This window comes from Oncorhynchus kisutch, unplaced genomic scaffold (genome assembly GCF_002021735.2).
Source record: "Oncorhynchus kisutch isolate 150728-3 unplaced genomic scaffold, Okis_V2 scaffold854, whole genome shotgun sequence".
Taxonomy (NCBI): Eukaryota; Metazoa; Chordata; class Actinopteri; order Salmoniformes; family Salmonidae; genus Oncorhynchus; species Oncorhynchus kisutch.
The window spans coordinates 87,076-100,340 of NW_022262799.1; the positions used below are offsets into that span (position 1 = coordinate 87,076).

Consider the following 13,265-nt stretch of genomic DNA (forward strand, 5'->3'; position numbering starts at 1 on the left):
CTCCCCCTCTGAGCTTCGATCCAATTTTATTTGCAGATAAAATGCAATATTAATACAATGTACTTTTTATATACACCACTCCATTGAAACTACAATGAAATGATAGCAGCAATTCTAAATACACGCAAGTATGGACAGTCATCTAACCCATGAACTTCAGTTTTTGAAAATGATGCAATTGAAGTTGGCAACCATGCCACTTCTGTTACATAAATGTACGAACAGGGATTGAACACATGTTCTTCAGATTACAAGAGCAAATTATTTAGCACGTCTCTGTTTCCTGCTGAGAATTTCAACATTCTGGAAAGTAGGAGATGGGCCATTGCAAAAATTTGAATGGAGAAGCTGGGGATTGAACCCAGGACATGCGAAGCATGCGCTCTACCACTGAGCTACATCCCCTTTCTGGGAAAGAAATGGTTTTTTCTTATTTTTTTAAATTTCACCTATAATTAATCAGGTAAGCTAGTTGAGAACAAGTTTTCATATTCAACTGCGACCTGGCCAAGATAAAGCAAAGCAGCGCAACACAAACAACAACACAGAGTTACAGATGGAATAAACAAGCGTACAGTCAATAACACAATAGAAGAAAAAAAAGAAAGTCTATATACAGTGCGTGCAAATGGAGGTAAGGCAAGAAATAGGCCATAGTAGCGAAGTATTTACAATTGAGCAAATTAACACTGGAGTGATAGATGAGCAGATGATGATGTGCAAGTAGAAATACTGGTGTGCAAAGAGCAGAAAGTATATTAAAACAATATGGGGATGAGGTAGGTAGATTGGGTGGGCTATTTACAGATGGGCTTTGTACAGCTGCAGCGATCAGTTAGCTGCTCAGATAGCCGATGTTTAAAGTTAGCAGTGTTGCCAACACCTCAGTAAGGAAAGTAGCTATTGGCTGTCCTAAAAGTCACTAGAAGTTGCTAAATGATGTCATCACCTAATTTGCATAATTGTCCATGTAATTGTGATGGACACTGTAGGAGTGAGGAATAACATTGTGGAAGAGACAAAAAGTGAGTAAAATGAAAATGTCTGCAAGTATTCAGAGGGGTCTGAATACTTGCTAAATACAGCGACTAAGTCGCTAAGTTGGCAACACTGAAAGTTAGTGAGGGAAATATGTCTCCAGCTTCAGCGATTTTTGCAATTCGTTCCAGTCATTGTCAGCAGAGACCTGGAAGGAAAGGCGGCCAAAGGAGGTGTTGGCTTTGGGGATGACCAGTGAGATATACCTGCTGGAACGCGTGCTACGGGTGGGTGTTGTTATCGTGACCAGTGAGCTGAGATAAGGCGGAGCTTTACCTAGCATAGACTAAAAAGATGACCTGGAACCAGTGGGTCTGGCGACGAATATGTAGCGAGGGCCAGCCGACTAGAGCATACAGGTCGTAGTGGCCATATCAATACAATTGACCCTTTCTTTACACTGTTCTAATGAAAGTACATTTCCATAATATCATCTAGCTTCCATAAACGTCGAACAAGGCTTGAACCCAGGATTGAACCCATGTGCTTCAGTTTACAAAAACAGATGACTTAGCACATCTATTTCCTTCTTAAAATGTCAACATTCTGGAAAGTAGAGTTGTGCAAAAGCTAATTTCACAACTAAATATACTCATCAGAATATTTGGGGATTAACTTCAGAGCACATGCATTTCAAGTATTAGCTCTACCGTAGAGGTACATCCCCTTACTATATAATAGCAGGGTTGCCATTTTGAGAACTTTTTTTTCTTCTTCAAAGTCCTCCAGTGAAAGAACCTTCCCATGGTACCAGCTATCTTTCAGTAAGGCACGGATGGGATTTGAACCCATGATCTTCGGTTTACAAGACCGACGCCTTACCGCTTGGCCACCATGCCACTCTATGCTGCAAGATATTTATCAATATTCTGGAAAGTAGTAGTTGTGTAATGTGAATTTGGCACACAAATAACATCTCTGTTTCCTGTGAGAATTTCAACATTCTGGAAAGTAGGAGTTGTGTAATGTGAATTTGGCACACAAATACTCAGTGGAGAACCTTGGGATTGAACCAAGTACTAAAATAGCATGCACTCCCCCTCTGAGCTTCGATCCAATTTTATTTGCAGATAAAATGCAATATTAATACAATGTACTTTTTATATACACCACTCCATTGAAACTACAATGAAATGATAGCAGCAATTCTAAATACACGCAAGTATGGACAGTCATCTAACCCATGAACTTCAGTTTTTGAAAATGATGCAATTGAAGTTGGCAACCATGCCACTTCTGTTACATAAATGTACGAACAGGGATTGAACACATGTTCTTCAGATTACAAGAGCAAATTATTTAGCACGTCTCTGTTTCCTGCTGAGAATTTCAACATTCTGGAAAGTAGGAGATGGGCCATTGCAAAAATTTGAATGGAGAAGCTGGGGATTGAACCCAGGACATGCGAAGCATGCGCTCTACCACTGAGCTACATCCCCTTTCTGGGAAAGAAATGGTTTTTTCTTATTTTTTTAAATTTCACCTATAATTAATCAGGTAAGCTAGTTGAGAACAAGTTTTCATATTCAACTGCGACCTGGCCAAGATAAAGCAAAGCAGCGCAACACAAACAACAACACAGAGTTACAGATGGAATAAACAAGCGTACAGTCAATAACACAATAGAAGAAAAAAAAGAAAGTCTATATACAGTGCGTGCAAATGGAGGTAAGGCAAGAAATAGGCCATAGTAGCGAAGTATTTACAATTGAGCAAATTAACACTGGAGTGATAGATGAGCAGATGATGATGTGCAAGTAGAAATACTGGTGTGCAAAGAGCAGAAAGTATATTAAAACAATATGGGGATGAGGTAGGTAGATTGGGTGGGCTATTTACAGATGGGCTTTGTACAGCTGCAGCGATCAGTTAGCTGCTCAGATAGCCGATGTTTAAAGTTAGCAGTGTTGCCAACACCTCAGTAAGGAAAGTAGCTATTGGCTGTCCTAAAAGTCACTAGAAGTTGCTAAATGATGTCATCACCTAATTTGCATAATTGTCCATGTAATTGTGATGGACACTGTAGGAGTGAGGAATAACATTGTGGAAGAGACAAAAAGTGAGTAAAATGAAAATGTCTGCAAGTATTCAGAGGGGTCTGAATACTTGCTAAATACAGCGACTAAGTCGCTAAGTTGGCAACACTGAAAGTTAGTGAGGGAAATATGTCTCCAGCTTCAGCGATTTTTGCAATTCGTTCCAGTCATTGTCAGCAGAGACCTGGAAGGAAAGGCGGCCAAAGGAGGTGTTGGCTTTGGGGATGACCAGTGAGATATACCTGCTGGAACGCGTGCTACGGGTGGGTGTTGTTATCGTGACCAGTGAGCTGAGATAAGGCGGAGCTTTACCTAGCATAGACTAAAAAGATGACCTGGAACCAGTGGGTCTGGCGACGAATATGTAGCGAGGGCCAGCCGACTAGAGCATACAGGTCGTAGTGGCCATATCAATACAATTGACCCTTTCTTTACACTGTTCTAATGAAAGTACATTTCCATAATATCATCTAGCTTCCATAAACGTCGAACAAGGCTTGAACCCAGGATTGAACCCATGTGCTTCAGTTTACAAAAACAGATGACTTAGCACATCTATTTCCTTCTTAAAATGTCAACATTCTGGAAAGTAGAGTTGTGCAAAAGCTAATTTCACAACTAAATATACTCATCAGAATATTTGGGGATTAACTTCAGAGCACATGCATTTCAAGTATTAGCTCTACCGTAGAGGTACATCCCCTTACTATATAATAGCAGGGTTGCCATTTTGAGAACTTTTTTTTCTTCTTCAAAGTCCTCCAGTGAAAGAACCTTCCCATGGTACCAGCTATCTTTCAGTAAGGCACGGATGGGATTTGAACCCATGATCTTCGGTTTACAAGACCGACGCCTTACCGCTTGGCCACCATGCCACTCTATGCTGCAAGATATTTATCAATATTCTGGAAAGTAGTAGTTGTGTAATGTGAATTTGGCACACAAATAACATCTCTGTTTCCTGTGAGAATTTCAACATTCTGGAAAGTAGGAGTTGTGTAATGTGAATTTGGCACACAAATACTCAGTGGAGAACCTTGGGATTGAACCAAGTACTAAAATAGCATGCACTCCCCCTCTGAGCTTCGATCCAATTTTATTTGCAGATAAAATGCAATATTAATACAATGTACTTTTTATATACACCACTCCATTGAAACTACAATGAAATGATAGCAGCAATTCTAAATACACGCAAGTATGGACAGTCATCTAACCCATGAACTTCAGTTTTTGAAAATGATGCAATTGAAGTTGGCAACCATGCCACTTCTGTTACATAAATGTACGAACAGGGATTGAACACATGTTCTTCAGATTACAAGAGCAAATTATTTAGCACGTCTCTGTTTCCTGCTGAGAATTTCAACATTCTGGAAAGTAGGAGATGGGCCATTGCAAAAATTTGAATGGAGAAGCTGGGGATTGAACCCAGGACATGCGAAGCATGCGCTCTACCACTGAGCTACATCCCCTTTCTGGGAAAGAAATGGTTTTTTCTTATTTTTTTAAATTTCACCTATAATTAATCAGGTAAGCTAGTTGAGAACAAGTTTTCATATTCAACTGCGACCTGGCCAAGATAAAGCAAAGCAGCGCAACACAAACAACAACACAGAGTTACAGATGGAATAAACAAGCGTACAGTCAATAACACAATAGAAGAAAAAAAAGAAAGTCTATATACAGTGCGTGCAAATGGAGGTAAGGCAAGAAATAGGCCATAGTAGCGAAGTATTTACAATTGAGCAAATTAACACTGGAGTGATAGATGAGCAGATGATGATGTGCAAGTAGAAATACTGGTGTGCAAAGAGCAGAAAGTATATTAAAACAATATGGGGATGAGGTAGGTAGATTGGGTGGGCTATTTACAGATGGGCTTTGTACAGCTGCAGCGATCAGTTAGCTGCTCAGATAGCCGATGTTTAAAGTTAGCAGTGTTGCCAACACCTCAGTAAGGAAAGTAGCTATTGGCTGTCCTAAAAGTCACTAGAAGTTGCTAAATGATGTCATCACCTAATTTGCATAATTGTCCATGTAATTGTGATGGACACTGTAGGAGTGAGGAATAACATTGTGGAAGAGACAAAAAGTGAGTAAAATGAAAATGTCTGCAAGTATTCAGAGGGGTCTGAATACTTGCTAAATACAGCGACTAAGTCGCTAAGTTGGCAACACTGAAAGTTAGTGAGGGAAATATGTCTCCAGCTTCAGCGATTTTTGCAATTCGTTCCAGTCATTGTCAGCAGAGACCTGGAAGGAAAGGCGGCCAAAGGAGGTGTTGGCTTTGGGGATGACCAGTGAGATATACCTGCTGGAACGCGTGCTACGGGTGGGTGTTGTTATCGTGACCAGTGAGCTGAGATAAGGCGGAGCTTTACCTAGCATAGACTAAAAAGATGACCTGGAACCAGTGGGTCTGGCGACGAATATGTAGCGAGGGCCAGCCGACTAGAGCATACAGGTCGTAGTGGCCATATCAATACAATTGACCCTTTCTTTACACTGTTCTAATGAAAGTACATTTCCATAATATCATCTAGCTTCCATAAACGTCGAACAAGGCTTGAACCCAGGATTGAACCCATGTGCTTCAGTTTACAAAAACAGATGACTTAGCACATCTATTTCCTTCTTAAAATGTCAACATTCTGGAAAGTAGAGTTGTGCAAAAGCTAATTTCACAACTAAATATACTCATCAGAATATTTGGGGATTAACTTCAGAGCACATGCATTTCAAGTATTAGCTCTACCGTAGAGGTACATCCCCTTACTATATAATAGCAGGGTTGCCATTTTGAGAACTTTTTTTTCTTCTTCAAAGTCCTCCAGTGAAAGAACCTTCCCATGGTACCAGCTATCTTTCAGTAAGGCACGGATGGGATTTGAACCCATGATCTTCGGTTTACAAGACCGACGCCTTACCGCTTGGCCACCATGCCACTCTATGCTGCAAGATATTTATCAATATTCTGGAAAGTAGTAGTTGTGTAATGTGAATTTGGCACACAAATAACATCTCTGTTTCCTGTGAGAATTTCAACATTCTGGAAAGTAGGAGTTGTGTAATGTGAATTTGGCACACAAATACTCAGTGGAGAACCTTGGGATTGAACCAAGTACTAAAATAGCATGCACTCCCCCTCTGAGCTTCGATCCAATTTTATTTGCAGATAAAATGCAATATTAATACAATGTACTTTTTATATACACCACTCCATTGAAACTACAATGAAATGATAGCAGCAATTCTAAATACACGCAAGTATGGACAGTCATCTAACCCATGAACTTCAGTTTTTGAAAATGATGCAATTGAAGTTGGCAACCATGCCACTTCTGTTACATAAATGTACGAACAGGGATTGAACACATGTTCTTCAGATTACAAGAGCAAATTATTTAGCACGTCTCTGTTTCCTGCTGAGAATTTCAACATTCTGGAAAGTAGGAGATGGGCCATTGCAAAAATTTGAATGGAGAAGCTGGGGATTGAACCCAGGACATGCGAAGCATGCGCTCTACCACTGAGCTACATCCCCTTTCTGGGAAAGAAATGGTTTTTTCTTATTTTTTTAAATTTCACCTATAATTAATCAGGTAAGCTAGTTGAGAACAAGTTTTCATATTCAACTGCGACCTGGCCAAGATAAAGCAAAGCAGCGCAACACAAACAACAACACAGAGTTACAGATGGAATAAACAAGCGTACAGTCAATAACACAATAGAAGAAAAAAAAGAAAGTCTATATACAGTGCGTGCAAATGGAGGTAAGGCAAGAAATAGGCCATAGTAGCGAAGTATTTACAATTGAGCAAATTAACACTGGAGTGATAGATGAGCAGATGATGATGTGCAAGTAGAAATACTGGTGTGCAAAGAGCAGAAAGTATATTAAAACAATATGGGGATGAGGTAGGTAGATTGGGTGGGCTATTTACAGATGGGCTTTGTACAGCTGCAGCGATCAGTTAGCTGCTCAGATAGCCGATGTTTAAAGTTAGCAGTGTTGCCAACACCTCAGTAAGGAAAGTAGCTATTGGCTGTCCTAAAAGTCACTAGAAGTTGCTAAATGATGTCATCACCTAATTTGCATAATTGTCCATGTGCATGTAATTGTGATGGACACTGTAGGAGTGAGGAATAACATTGTGGAAGAGACAAAAAGTGAGTAAAATGAAAATGTCTGCAAGTATTCAGAGGGGTCTGAATACTTGCTAAATACAGCGACTAAGTCGCTAAGTTGGCAACACTGAAAGTTAGTGAGGGAAATATGTCTCCAGCTTCAGCGATTTTTGCAATTCGTTCCAGTCATTGTCAGCAGAGAACTGGAAGGAAAGGCGGCCAAAGGAGGTGTTGGCTTTGGGGATGACCAGTGAGATATACCTGCTGGAACGCGTGCTACGGGTGGGTGTTGTTATCGTGACCAGTGAGCTGAGATAAGGCGGAGCTTTACCTAGCATAGACTAAAAAGATGACCTGGAACCAGTGGGTCTGGCGACGAATATGTAGCGAGGGCCAGCCGACTAGAGCATACAGGTCGTAGTGGCCATATCAATACAATAGACCCTTTCTTTACACTGTTCTAATGAAAGTACATTTCCATAATATCATCTAGCTTCCATAAACGTCGAACAAGGCTTGAACCCAGGATTGAACCCATGTGCTTCAGTTTACAAAAACAGATGACTTAGCACATCTATTTCCTTCTTAAAATGTCAACATTCTGGAAAGTAGAGTTGTGCAAAAGCTAATTTCACAACTAAATATACTCATCAGAAAATTTGGGGATTAACTTCAGAGCGCATGCATTTCAAGTATTAGCTCTACCGTAGAGGCACATCCCCTTACTATATAATAGCAGGGTTGACATTTTGAGAACTTTTTTTTCTTCTTCAAAGTCCTCCAGTGAAAGAACCTTCCCATGGTACCAGCTAACTTTCAGTAAGGCACGGATGGGATTTGAACCCATGATCTTCAGTTTACAAGACCGACGCCTTACCACTTGGCCACCATGCCACTCTATACTGCAAGATATTTATCAATATTCTGGAAAGTAGTAGTTGTGTAATGTGAATTTGGCACACAAATAACATCTCTGTTTCCTGTGAGAATTTCAACATTCTGGAAAGTAGGAGTTGTGTAATGTGAATTTGGCACACAAATACTCAGTGGAGAACCTTGGGATTGAACCAAGTACTAAAATAGCATGCACTCCCCCTCTGAGCTTCGATCCAATTTTATTTGCAGATAAAATGCAATATTAATACAATGTACTTTTTATATACACCACTCCATTGAAACTACAATGAAATGATAGCAGCAATTCTAAATACACGCAAGTATGGACAGTCATCTAACCCATGAACTTCAGTTTTTGAAAATGATGCAATTGAAGTTGGCAACCATGCCACTTCTGTTACATAAATGTACGAACAGGGATTGAACACATGTTCTTCAGATTACAAGAGCAAATTATTTAGCACGTCTCTGTTTCCTGCTGAGAATTTCAACATTCTGGAAAGTAGGAGATGGGCCATTGCAAAATTTTAATGGAGAAGCTGGGGATTGAACCCAGGACCTCATACATGCGAAGCATGCGCTCTACCACTGAGCTACATCCCCTTTCTGTGAAAGAAATGGTTTTTTCTTATTTTTTTAAATTTCACCTATAATTAATCAGGTAAGCTAGTTGAGAACAAGTTTTCATATTCAACTGCGACCATGGCCAAGATAAAGCAAAGCAGCGCAACACAAACAACAACACAGAGTTACAGATGGAATAAACAAGCCTACAGTCAATAACACAATAGAAGAAAAAAAGAAAGTCTATATACAGTGCGTGCAAATGGAGGTAAGGCAATAAATAGGCAATAGTAGCGAAGTATTTACAATTTAGCAAATTAACACTGGAGTGATAGATGAGCAGATGATGATGTGCAAGTAGAAATACTGGTGTGCAAAGAGCAGAAAGTATATTAAAACAATATGGGGATGAGGTAGGTAGATTGGGTGGGCTATTTACAGATGGGCTTTGTACAGCTGCAGCGATCAGTTAGCTGCTCAGATAGCCGATGTTTAAAGTTAGCAGTGTTGCCAACACCTCAGTAAGGAAAGTAGCTATTGGCTGTCCTAAAAGTCACTAGAAGTTGCTAAATGATGTCATCACCTAATTTGCATAATTGTCCATGTGCATGTAATTGTATGGACACTGTAGGAGTGAGGAATAACATTGTGGAAGAGACAAAAAGTGAGTAAAATGAAAATGTCTGCAAGTATTCAGAGGGGTCTGAATACTTGCTAAATACAGCGACTAAGTCGCTAAGTTGGCAACACTGAAAGTTAGTGAGGGAAATATGTCTCCAGCTTCAGCGATTTTTGCAATTCGTTCCAGTCATTGTCAGCAGAGAACTGGAAGGAAAGGCGGCCAAAGGAGGTGTTGGCTTTGGGGATGACCAGTGAGATATACCTGCTGGAACGTGTGCTACGGGTGGGTGTTGTTATCGTGACCAGTGAGCTGAGATAAGGTGGAGCTTTACCTAGCATAGACTAAAAAGATGACCTGGAACCAGTGGGTCTGGCGACGAATATGTAGCGAGGGCCAGCCGGCTAGAGCATACAGGTCGTAGTGGCCATATCAATACAAATTGACCCTTTCTTTACACTGTTCTAATGAAAGTACATTTCCAAATATCATCTAGCTTCCATAAACGTCGAACAAGGCTTGAACCCAGGATTGAACCCATGTGCTTCAGTTTACAAAAACAGATGATTTAGCACATCTATTTCCTTCTTAAAATGTCAACATTCTGGAAAGTAGAGTTGTGCAAAAGCTAATTTCACAACTAAATATACTCATCAGAAAATTTGGGGATGAACTTCAGAGCGCATGCATTTCAAGTATTAGCTCTACCATAGAGGCACATCCCCTTACTATATAATAGCATGGTTGCCATTTTGAGAAAACTTTTTTTCTCTTCAAAGTCCTCCAGTGAAAGAACCTTCACATGGTACCAGCTATCTTTCAGTAAGGCACAGGATGGGATTTGAACCCATGATCTTCGGTTTACAAGACCGACGCCTTACCGCTTGGCCACCATGCCACTCTATGATGCAAGATTTTTATCAACATTCTGGAAAGTAGTAGTTGTGTAATGTGAATTTGGCACACAAATAACATCTCTGTTTCCTGTGAGAATTTCAACATTCTGGAAAGTAGGAGTTGTGTAATGTGAATTTGGCACACAAATACTCAGTGGAGAACCTTGGGATTGAACCAAGGACCTCATACTAAAATAGCATGCACTCCCCCTCTGAGCTTCGATCCAATTTTATTTGCAGATAAAATGCAATATTAATACAATGTACTTTTTATATACACCACTCCATTGAAACTACAATGAAATGATAGCAGCAATTCTAAATACAAGCAAGTATGGACAGTCATCTAACCAATGAACTTCAGTTTTTGAAAATGATGCAATTGAAGTTGGCAACCATGCCACTTCTGTTACATAAATGTACGAACAGGGATTGAACACATGTTCTTCAGATTACAAGAGCAAATTATTTAGCACGTCTCTGTTTCCTGCTGAGAATTTCAACATTCTGGAAAGTAGGAGATGGGCCATTGCAAAATTTTTAATGGAGAAGCTGGGGATTGAACCCAGGACCTCATACATGCGAAGCATGCGCTCTACCACTGAGCTACATCCCCTTTCTGTGAAAGAAATGGTTTTTTCTTATTTTTTTACATTTCACCTATAATTAATCAGGTAAGCTAGTTGAGAACAAGTTTTCATATTCAACTGCGACCTGGCCAAGATAAAGCAAAGCAGCGCAACACAAACAACAACACAGAGTTACAGATGGAATAAACAAGCCTACAGTCAATAACACAATAGAAGAAAAAAAGAAAGTCTATATACAGTGCGTGCAAATGGAGGTAAGGCAATAAATAGGCAATAGTAGCGAAGTATTTACAATTTAGCAAATTAACACTGGAGTGATAGATGAGCAGATGATGATGTGCAAGTAGAAATACTGGTGTGCAAAGAGCAGAAAGTATATTAAAACAATATGGGGATGAGGTAGGTAGATTGGGTGGGCTATTTACAAATGGGCTTTGTACAGCTGCAGCGATCAGTTAGCTGCTCAGATAGCCGATGTTTAAAGTTAGCAGTGTTGCCAACACCTCAGTAAGGAAAGTAGCTATTGGCTGTCCTAAAAGTCGCTAGAAGTTGCTAAATGATGTCATCACCTAATTTGCATAATTGTCCATGTGCATGTAATTGTAATGGACACTGTAGGAGTGAGGAATAACATTGTGGAAGAGACAAAAAGTGAGTAAAATGAAAATGTCTGCAAGTATTCAGAGGGGTCTGAATACTTGCTAAATACAGCGACTAAGTCGCTAAGTTGGCAACACTGGAACGAATTTTTGCAATTCGTTCCAGTCATTGTCAGCAGAGAACTGGAAGGAAAGGCGGCCAAAGGAGGTGTTGGCTTTGGGGATGACCAGTGAGATATACCTGCTGGAACGTGTGCTACGGGTGGGTGTTGTTATCGTGACCAGTGAGCTGAGATAAGGTGGAGCTTTACCTAGCATAGACTAAAAAGATGACCTGGAACCAGTGGGTCTGGCGACGAATATGTAGCGAGGGCCAGCCGGCTAGAGCATACAGGTCGTAGTGGCCATATCAATACAAATTGACCCTTTCTTTACACTGTTCTAATGAAAGTACATTTCCAAATATCATCTAGCTTCCATAAACGTCGAACAAGGCTTGAACCCAGGATTGAACCCATGTGCTTCAGTTTACAAAAACAGATGATTTAGCACATCTATTTCCTTAAAATGTCAACATTCTGGAAAGTAGAGTTGTGCAAAAGCTAATTTCACAACTAAATATACTCATCAGAAAATTTGGGGATGAACTTCAGAGCGCATGCATTTCAAGTATTAGCTCTACCATAGAGGCACATCCCCTTACTATATAATAGCATGGTTGCCATTTTGAGAAAACTTTTTTTCTCTTCAAAGTCCTCCAGTTAAAGAACCTTCACATGGTACCAGCTAATCTTTCAGTAAGGCACGGATGGGATTTGAACCCATGATCTTCGGTTTACAAGACCGACGCCTTACCGCTTGGCCACCATGCCACTCTATGATGCAAGATTTTTATCAACATTCTGGAAAGTAGTAGTTGTGTAATGTGAATTTGGCACACAAATAACATCTCTGTTTCCTGTGAGAATTTCAACATTCTGGAAAGTAGGAGTTGTGTAATGTGAATTTGGCACACAAATACTCAGTGGAGAACCTTGGGATTGAACCAAGGACCTCATACTAAAATAGCATGCACTCCCCCTCTGAGCTTCGATCCAATTTTATTTGCAGATAAAATGCAATATTAATACAATGTACTTTTTATATACACCACTCCATTGAAACTACAATGAAATGATAGCAGCAATTCTAAATACAAGCAAGTATGGACAGTCATCTAACCAATGAACTTCAGTTTTTGAAAATGATGCAATTGAAGTTGGCAACCATGCCACTTCTGTTACATAAATGTACGAACAGGGATTGAACACATGTTCTTCAGATTACAAGAGCAAATTATTTAGCACGTCTCTGTTTCCTGCTGAGAATTTCAACATTCTGGAAAGTAGGAGATGGGCCATTGCAAAAATTTTAATGGAGAAGCTGGGGATTGAACCCAGGACCTCATACATGCGAAGCATGCGCTCTACCACTGAGCTACATCCCCTTTCTGTGAAAGAAATGGTTTTTTCTTATTTTTTTACATTTCACCTATAATTAATCAGGTAAGCTAGTTGAGAACAAGTTTTCATATTCAACTGCGACCTGGCCAAGATAAAGCAAAGCAGCGCAACACAAACAACAACACAGAGTTACAGATGGAATAAACAAGCCTACAGTCAATAACACAATAGAAGAAAAAAAGAAAGTCTATATACAGTGCGTGCAAATGGAGGTAAGGCAATAAATAGGCCATAGTAGCGAAGTATTTACAATTTAGCAAATTAACACTGGAGTGATAGATGAGCAGATGATGATGTGCAAGTAGAAATACTGGTGTGCAAAGAGCAGAAAGTATATTAAAACAATATGGGGATGAGGTAGGTAGATTGGGTGGGCTATTTACAGATGGGCTT

General features: G+C 39.9%; 9 non-coding genes across 9 annotated transcripts; all 9 read right to left on the bottom strand.

Annotated features, from left to right (window-relative positions):
• Window positions 1-1,805: 1,805 nt before the first annotated feature.
• trnat-ugu (transfer RNA threonine (anticodon UGU)) lies at window positions 1,806-1,877 on the bottom strand. The gene has a single exon. It is a non-coding gene; the product is annotated as a tRNA-Thr (tRNA).
• A 2,000-nt stretch (window positions 1,878-3,877) lies between these two features.
• Window positions 3,878-3,949, bottom strand: trnat-ugu (transfer RNA threonine (anticodon UGU)). The gene has a single exon. It is a non-coding gene; the product is annotated as a tRNA-Thr (tRNA).
• Window positions 3,950-5,949: 2,000 nt separating this feature from the next.
• On the bottom strand, window positions 5,950-6,021 carry trnat-ugu (transfer RNA threonine (anticodon UGU)). Its single transcript has one exon. It is a non-coding gene; the product is annotated as a tRNA-Thr (tRNA).
• Window positions 6,022-8,027: 2,006 nt separating this feature from the next.
• On the bottom strand, window positions 8,028-8,099 carry trnat-ugu (transfer RNA threonine (anticodon UGU)). The gene has a single exon. It is a non-coding gene; the product is annotated as a tRNA-Thr (tRNA).
• A 534-nt stretch (window positions 8,100-8,633) lies between these two features.
• On the bottom strand, window positions 8,634-8,705 carry trnaa-cgc (transfer RNA alanine (anticodon CGC)). The gene has a single exon. It is a non-coding gene; the product is annotated as a tRNA-Ala (tRNA).
• A 1,405-nt stretch (window positions 8,706-10,110) lies between these two features.
• Window positions 10,111-10,183, bottom strand: trnat-ugu (transfer RNA threonine (anticodon UGU)). The gene has a single exon. It is a non-coding gene; the product is annotated as a tRNA-Thr (tRNA).
• Window positions 10,184-10,725: 542 nt separating this feature from the next.
• Window positions 10,726-10,797, bottom strand: trnaa-cgc (transfer RNA alanine (anticodon CGC)). Its single transcript has one exon. It is a non-coding gene; the product is annotated as a tRNA-Ala (tRNA).
• A 1,373-nt stretch (window positions 10,798-12,170) lies between these two features.
• trnat-ugu (transfer RNA threonine (anticodon UGU)) lies at window positions 12,171-12,242 on the bottom strand. Its single transcript has one exon. It is a non-coding gene; the product is annotated as a tRNA-Thr (tRNA).
• Window positions 12,243-12,784: 542 nt separating this feature from the next.
• Window positions 12,785-12,856, bottom strand: trnaa-cgc (transfer RNA alanine (anticodon CGC)). Its single transcript has one exon. It is a non-coding gene; the product is annotated as a tRNA-Ala (tRNA).
• Between the last annotated feature and the right edge of the window lie 409 nt (window positions 12,857-13,265).